This window comes from Platalea leucorodia (assembly GCF_965183815.1).
Source record: "Platalea leucorodia genome assembly, chromosome: 6".
Taxonomy (NCBI): domain Eukaryota; kingdom Metazoa; phylum Chordata; class Aves; order Pelecaniformes; family Threskiornithidae; genus Platalea; species Platalea leucorodia.
The window spans coordinates 72,964,958-72,973,218 of NC_138828.1; positions in this window are offsets into that span (position 1 = coordinate 72,964,958).

Sequence of the window (8,261 nt, forward strand, 5' to 3'; positions counted from 1 at the left end):
ACACTCTGTAAAGCTCCCAAGGAAGCATACCAACAAGGATTTGTTTTAATATCACCTTACTTAGGACACAGAAATTAAAAAGAAGAACACAAAAGAGGTCAGAAGCCCTCTAAAGGAAACACATGTGCTTACGTGATTTCCCAGGAGAATGGCAGCGCTGCAGGTACTAATCCACTGAAGAAAACTCTCCATAGCTCAGGCTGAATCCATGTGTTTGAATACACTGTTTTATAAGTTGTTGACCTCTCTTCTGTAGTGTCCTATTTTACATTATTCAAGGAGATGCACGCACAACTAAAGAGGAGCACACAGTTCACAGATAAAGAACAGCAATTTTTATGCAAAAGCTCCCAAGTATTAGTACTAGACCCAGCATATGCTCAATGCCTCACTTGATGAATGCTGTCTCTGATCTGCCGGGGCCTCAGGAAAATTTGTCAGGTCAACCAGGCTTCAGATCTACATACACATTTTATTTCCTATTTAATATATTTATAAACTGGTACCTAAACACCTTACAGTGAATCCAACAGAGTTGGTGACTACAAATTAAGACAAAACTATATAGTTATTCCAAAGTATAAGTACAAAGAAAAAGTCCTCAGGCAGAATATTCAAAAAAGAGCTAGAACACAAAAGAGAAGTTCCCAATTGTTAATGTCTGTTATCTCTTATGAGAAGGCTAGTCTAGTGTTCAGAGCAGTCACCTAGGACACAGGAGGATTTCAAGTCTTTGTCCTTCTAGGCACTACCAGATCGTCACAACCAAGTCCCATATGACCTTGGTCACATTTACTACTAAAGTACTTTGGGTGGGAATCACCTTCCTGTTCTTCTGCAGTGTAGACTTGACATCTGAGGCAGTCCGCCTCCACTCATCCTTATAGTCAGTGAGTTGAGAAGGCACCTCTAGAGTGCAGATCATCTTGCCTATTTTAGGTCTACATTACAATGAGATGAATCCTGTCCTGTAGATCAAGTGCTGATTTCTCTTCATGACTGTCAGGGACCCCAGGAGACTAACTCAGACTTATACATGTTCCAAGGAATCCCACTCCCTAGAGCATGAATTAAGCTTAGTTCCTACACATATGATGACAAACTCCCTGCTTGGAAGACAGACATCTGACAGTCACTGTTGTGAAGGTCTGCAGTGTTGGCTCAGCTGTAAGCAATAAAGAGCTTAATTCTGTAGCCTAGTAAAGATATCATGTCACCCACGAAAAACAGGAAATGTTGAGTCACTTGTCTGTCCACATGCAAAAGTCAGTACAAATCCCAGTGTCACAGAGACATCTAAATGGGGGACTACAGGAATGTGCTGTTCTGGGAAAGATGCAGATGTCAGATATAGCAAGCAGTGGTTTTTTTCTGGCTCTCCTAAGCGTCATCACACAAGGTACTTTCTGTTCTGAACCCAATTCAGACCACCTAACACACTGGCATACTTGTCCACACCAGTTGCAGCTTTGTTTCTTAGGTTTCAAAAACCTGAAGAGGTTATTGCCTCCAATACCCTCTCCAACACTCACTCAGGGCCAACCACCTGCCACGCACCACTATTTCCCCAGAACTTCTTGCAGAGCTCCTTCTGTGGTCATCTGCTCTTTAGCACGTTCATTTTGACTGAAATGGTTTCAGGGATTTATCATTTGAGCAGTCACAGTGACAGGTTTCAGGAGATGGCAATTTCAGTTCATGGATAGGAGGCAATGGGACCATGATGAGCTATGAGAGATAAATTAGGGGATGAACACCTCTGCAGCCATCATAAAAAAATACATGACCAAGACCTCTACTTCCTAGCTCAGACTTAGGAATTGTCCTCCACGAGACCATGTCTTAATTTAGTGTTGGTAATGCTCAGTGTGCTCTTAATTAAAGCTCTTTAGTTGGACCTTGGCTTCTCTACACTTCTGCTCACTAGCTATAGGATACAGACAGTATACTTCTGCCTTGCAAAATGATGAGGTATCCAGATCATATAGGAGCCATATAAAGTAGATTTGTTATTTATTTCTGCCCAGCTCACATACATCAGACAACCTGTCTGCTCATCCATAAACTGCCATTTGCAAAAGATCCACCATCCACAAAAGATCTCTAATTAACTGTTCATTCAGAAGCCACATCATCTTGGTGATTGTATCCAGCACAGAAAAGGCACGTAAAATTGTAAGGGTGGCAGAGATGAGCAGACACCAGCCCCTCACTAGCACAGAGCAGCCACATGACGGACTGCAGTTTCTCCTACAAATCAGCTCCTCTGAGAGACAAGAACAGCCTTGTGCCCCCTAAGCAAAGCTCCCTGCGCAAAAGTCACAAATTATCGATACCCTCCAGCGAGGCAGCTTCACCCCTAGATTTTAAAGCCTACTCACCAGAAGGGACTGTCTGCAGCCAGCTGGAAACAAAGATGTGGCTGCTGGGAGACAAAGTCCCCAGCCCACAGATGGGAAAGCAGAGAGGCAGCACCCAGCAGATGGCGGGGGCAAGGGAGGGCAACAAGAGAGGGACACATCCTCTGTTTCTAGCTGCGGCTTTCACTAAGGGTGAGAAAGAATCGCTCACAACTTTCAGCCTCGGAGCCACGTTACAAAAATCGACAATGTGCTCCAGGAGATTCCCACTTAAAGAAGGCTTTGCCAGACTGCCATATGCTGAGAGGCCACGGCACTTCAAAGCTTCTTACTCTTGTCCAAATATAATTAGTACAAGTCCAACCCAAGCAAACTTCAAGGAATCCTTTACTGAAATTCCCCTTTACTCTGCTCCATGTTCCACACTGCGACCAAAACTGCAGTGACTAGGTAGAACAGATAACATCTTAATTCCTGTAATTGTTGATTAAATGTTCCCAGTAACCCACCAAAAAAAGAACTCTCTGCCCATCCTTAGATGTGTGACCTGATTCACTAAGGGCTTGAACATAAACACAGTTTCAGTGCCTGAGAAGCCAGGCTTACAGCTACTCTGGATCACCAGACTGAAACCGAGCTGCTGTAGCATCCTGGTGAACCTGACCCATCATCTGTAATAAGATCCTCTAGCTCTTTTTTTCCTCTCCCCCCGCCCCCCCTTCTTTTTAAGAGCGGCTTACTTCACAAGTCGTAACTCTCTCTCTCAAGAACTTGCCACACTACATTGAGCTTTCCAAGGGCAGATGGGCTATATTGCATGAAATATGACAGTGGCTACAGTTCAAGAGATCTTTAGGGTGTAAGTCAGTCTAGCTTCCACTGTGGGAGCCTGGCATTTTCCCTAGTGGTGCCTAACTCCTACCCAGTAAAGCTTCATTAGTTTATGCATATGAAAGCAAGGCAAAAATGTACTGAGACTATTTTATACAACAACTGATCTTTTTTCTTCCCTTCTTTCAGCAGCAAAAGAGGCAATGGGGAGCTAAACTGCTATAGTGCAAGTGTCCCCCATTGGCCTGGTCCCACTGTCATCCACACTTGGGCTGACAGCTGGAGCGTGCAAGTGAGTTTCCTTCCCATGGACTACTGTATTTTGGAAAGGGAAGACAGACCGATACATACCTGGATTTTAACCTGCAGTGGAGTCAAGGTAAAATCAGAACTTCCACTGCATAGTCTTAGTTTCCTCTTAATGTAATGTTTAAATTCAGTCTTTAAAATAATAATAATAAAAAAACCCCAGTCTCTTATGTCCCTACTTCTATTAGCAAATCCCAAAGGAGAGAGGAAAAAAGAAAAAAAAAAAGATCTGCAGAAAGTGACTTCTCCCTATTATTTTACACGACCTATACTATTTATTTAGGCCAAACCTCATGCAATTATACATATATAGATATATATATGCACATAAATATTTTATACATATTTATATGTAAATAAACACATTATTCTATGGTTCACCTTTATCCTGATTGATAGGATCAGAGCCACAGACTGGGGAAAGACAATATTCCTAGTTAAATGTAATAGGCCGAGGTTTCTGAAATATTCTCTGAAATATTTTCTGTCCCAGCCCTTCCCGTTCTCTTTATTCCCAAGAAAAAGCTACTGCAAGAAAGATGACCTTAACGCTACCAGCTGCCTGACCTGCTGAGAATACAGTTGCACAAACAGATGTGGGAGTTTCTTGGTTTAATCGGGCCTTAAGAGAAAGCTCTGCACGGTAGAAATCTTTCATGCATTATCTATTTTTCATTAGGAGCTTTAATATCCATCAGCTCAAGGGCTAAATGAAAAGGCTGTTACTAAAAATATATTAGATAGTGCTTTTACAAATCAGAATTGCTACCCAAAAAACATAAACAGGAATTATTAAGGACTATGGAAAATTTAATCATGGGCAACTTGTTTTTGTTCTGACTTGTACAAATATCAGTCCTGAGCATGGAACTGAGTTACCATGGGCTGAGCATCAGATCTAATCTCCAAATCTCCTATATGCATAAAAGCTTTTCATAGCACAAGATAAGCAATAGACAGGGAGTGGCAGGCTTCCAGAGCAACCCCTCTCCATTTTCTACAAATGTTTATTCTCCAGGAGAACCTAGAGCGGACATTGGTATTGTTTACTTTAAAGACACTGAGTTTTGTCATCTTCCTTAGTTTCCAGTGCCTTCCAGGCCTTCTCCAGCAGACCAGTTCTCAAAGAGGGATAGAGACCATGTTCCTTACACTGATTCTGACCAAACCACTTCTGTTTTAGACGTTCCTAAAATGTAACTGGCAACTGACTTTATCTTTTGAACCTGCATAATGAATTCTTGGTAGTTAAGTGAGACTGCATGCACAGCTGAGTGTAGACAAAATACAGGGCAACTTATTATTTTTTTAAATACTATGAATGTTATTTTCCTGAAAAATAAGAGGAATAGAAGGAGTAGTCTAATACAAGAATTGCATTGACTAAAGAGAACTTACTTAAAATACACATGATCTGTCATGTAGGTGTTCTGTTTCTTTTAATCTGAACCTAAAAACTGGCATTACCTTCCCTGTTTATGACCTCCCCTACCAGAGAAGAGCAAAACAGATAAAGCACAAGTGCAGGAGAATTATTAGTTTTCTTTGGTTACATAAAACTGCTTGTTCAGTGTTGGAAGAAAGTAATGGATTTTTTTTTTCTTTTTTTTTTTTACATCGGCCATAGGAGAATGGTTATTCCTTCCAGTGGTTTTTGATTTTCAGATTCCACTTCCTCCCCAGAAAGGGGTACAAACTAATCTACAGTGCATTTGTAGCCTCAGGTACACCATGGGTTTCCTCTTTATCTTTCACATGGCCTTTAAAAAGTACTATGCACCATTTCAGGTTACTACTTCCATGTATTGCATTTATATTCTATTTCTAAGTAATACTTCTGTTAAAACTAGAGAGAAAAGAGATGACTTTGCTGCTAAAATGAAATATTTTGACTTTAGTACTGGGGAGTTCAAGTCTAGAAAAAAAGAACTGGGCAAACATTGCCTGAATACATTAATAAACATTCGTTTGATGTGACCTATTGATTCTAGCAAATAGTTTTCTGTGCTGTTTCAAACAAGTTCTGTGTAAGTGGAAGAGCCTGCATGGGAAGCAGGCTCAGTGAGCATCTGTTGGTAGGAAGCACACTGTTGCCCAGCTTCCTTCCAAGTGTCCTGATCATCCAGTCAAGCACGGATAATGCCATTTGGCTTGGGCGGGTCCATGGATGACAAACAGCAGATCACAGGTGATTCAACACAAGTCAATTCTTCAGATGTGTTCTGTAAGCACAGTGCTACTGATCACCCTCAATTTAAAAAACCTCAAATAATTTAAGAATAAGGGGCAATATTAATTATTCTGTATGAGTCACTCAGCAAGCTCAGACTCCCAAAGGACCTCAGCTTGGCAGGACACCAATATACGAACCATCTGGCCTGCCACTGTATGTCTTGGAGCTGGTTTCTATAAATGACTGTGTTTAAAGAATTTGAAGGACCTTGTTTGATGGTGCAATGCATCATCAAATCTTCTTGTACATCAATTAGTGCATAATTATTTGGCATAATCTGACCATCACTTCTCATTTGCCCATTCAGTAGTGGGAAAAAATGGAGTAGGACAGAGGTTTAAAAAAGAAAACCTTTAGCTGATCCACCTTTTCTAATTCTGTTGCATGCAGTACTCCAAACTTTGCTGTTAAATTATTAGCATCCCTCCACTGTAGTGTCTAAAATATTGCATTTTTACTTAAGAGAAACAAAAAGCAGCTGAAACAGCTGCCCAAATGACAAGCGTGGTATCTGCATATATTTAAACAGTAGGAAGAATGGGTGTCTTAAAAAATTAAAATCACAAGGGGCTACAGGATTTTAACTGAAATTTGTGACTTGTGAAGCAAAGGTATAATGCGCCAGCACAGAATCCATTTGCCTGAGGAATTGCTTGAGTCCATTTTGCATTACAGTGCTTCCATGCAGGTAATATGCTTGCAAGTGTTTGTTCCCCCATCTACACCTGTGTGTGTCTGCAGCCCTTGTTCAGGAAATTACTAATTCCAGCAGGAGGAAGAACGGGGCCAAGTAACCTAATTAGCTTAAAATGAAGTCTGAAGTTTAAAATGAACCACCCTTGTCTTTGATAGAAAGGAACTGGACTGAGAAAGTCTTAATTTCATGGTAAGTTACTATGGTCCCAATCACAAAGTAGATAGCTACGCTAGGATAACAAAGACTATCTTATCATCACAGGGTATTATTATTAATACCCTTATTATTAGCACACTTCATGCATTACAATCTGTCCTCCAGCCTGAACTACCAGGCCCTGTATTTTACTGTCAGCAAGATAAAGCTCAAAAACCAGTTCTGATAAGTGCTAATTCTTAAAGCATCATTTTATCAATATAAAAGTTACCGTGTTAAATATTTACAAGTGTTTTTCCGCATAAAAATATCTTAACATTTAACAAGGCAGCTGGTGGCTGGGTATCAGCTATATCTGTCTTCAGAAGTGCTGGCCAGGCATTAGGAAGAAGAGAAAGACATGTGAGACCAGAAGCCCAGATTTTGTAACTTCACTGGTGTCTCCTCTGCTTAGACAGCACTCCAAAAAAATTGCTCCCAGGGGCTATTTCGCTGGGCACCTGGTGTGTATTTTCTAAAGATATTCTGGATGAAGACCAATTCAGTTACTGCTGTAAGCAATTGCACTGCTACCTTACTGAGCAAATAAAGACAAGTTTCCCACAATAAAGTGTGAGTGTGTGCATTAATATTTCTTCAAAACCATTTTGCTTCTGGCTCCAAAGAGCAGCATCAAACAAAGTAGTAATGTACTATGAACCAACTAGGGTAATCAATGGAGGCAGAGGATGAGCACAGGAACAGTGCCACATATTACCGTGTGTTAAAAATGCCCTTTTCTAATAAAAATAAAGGTAGCTGGGAGGTTTGAGTAACGGAGGTTTTCCAAAAATATTAACTCCGGTGGGGTCCCAATATAAATGACCCTTCAATGTTTTGGGGAATTTACAACCATGCTCAGTTAAACTTCCCAGAGTCAACTGGTGTTAGTGCACACATGCACCTGCACAGACACATTCTTCCCTCCTTCCTCCAATAACCAGGATCCATCAAATGTTCATGCAGCTCAGATCACATCTATTGCTGAGCCAGACTACAAGGAAGCGTTGTCACAGCTGTGCTAGCGCAGGTGGCCTGGCACTGCATTCACTTGTCCCTATTGTAGGTGTAGGGGTTTGGCAGCACAGGGTGCAGTCTGAATTATCCATCCCTTGAACTCCGCTGTTACTGTACTCATGATGCCCAAGCAGTCACCTGAAGAAAGTGGTTGGGAAGGTGTCCAGTAAAACTCCTCAAGTTAAGCTGCAATTTGAATAAGGAGCTTAAAAGTAACAATTGAAGGATGCTATTTTACAGATACTACAACCTACAGGTATATATTGAGTACTCTGCTGTAGGTCAGCAGGATAACAAAAAAAACCAAACCAACAACCAACCCCCAAACCCAAAAAAACCTGAATACTTCCCCCCCTCAAAATCCCAAGATGCTAAAAAAACACTGACAGCAAAACTACTCCCAAATTTCTGTAAAATGTGTTTCTAGGAAGTCCATGACATGACATTTCCTTAAGTTCCAGAGGAAACAGTCATGCAAGCCAGATGTTCTTTCAGAACTTGCCACTGCACACTGAAGAAATGGGTTATACATAAAAGTTAAAATGATTTAATAGATTGTTTCATGGTCTTAGTTAAAAGAAAAGCAAATCAAGCGGTGAAAAACAAGCGGTGAAAAGAA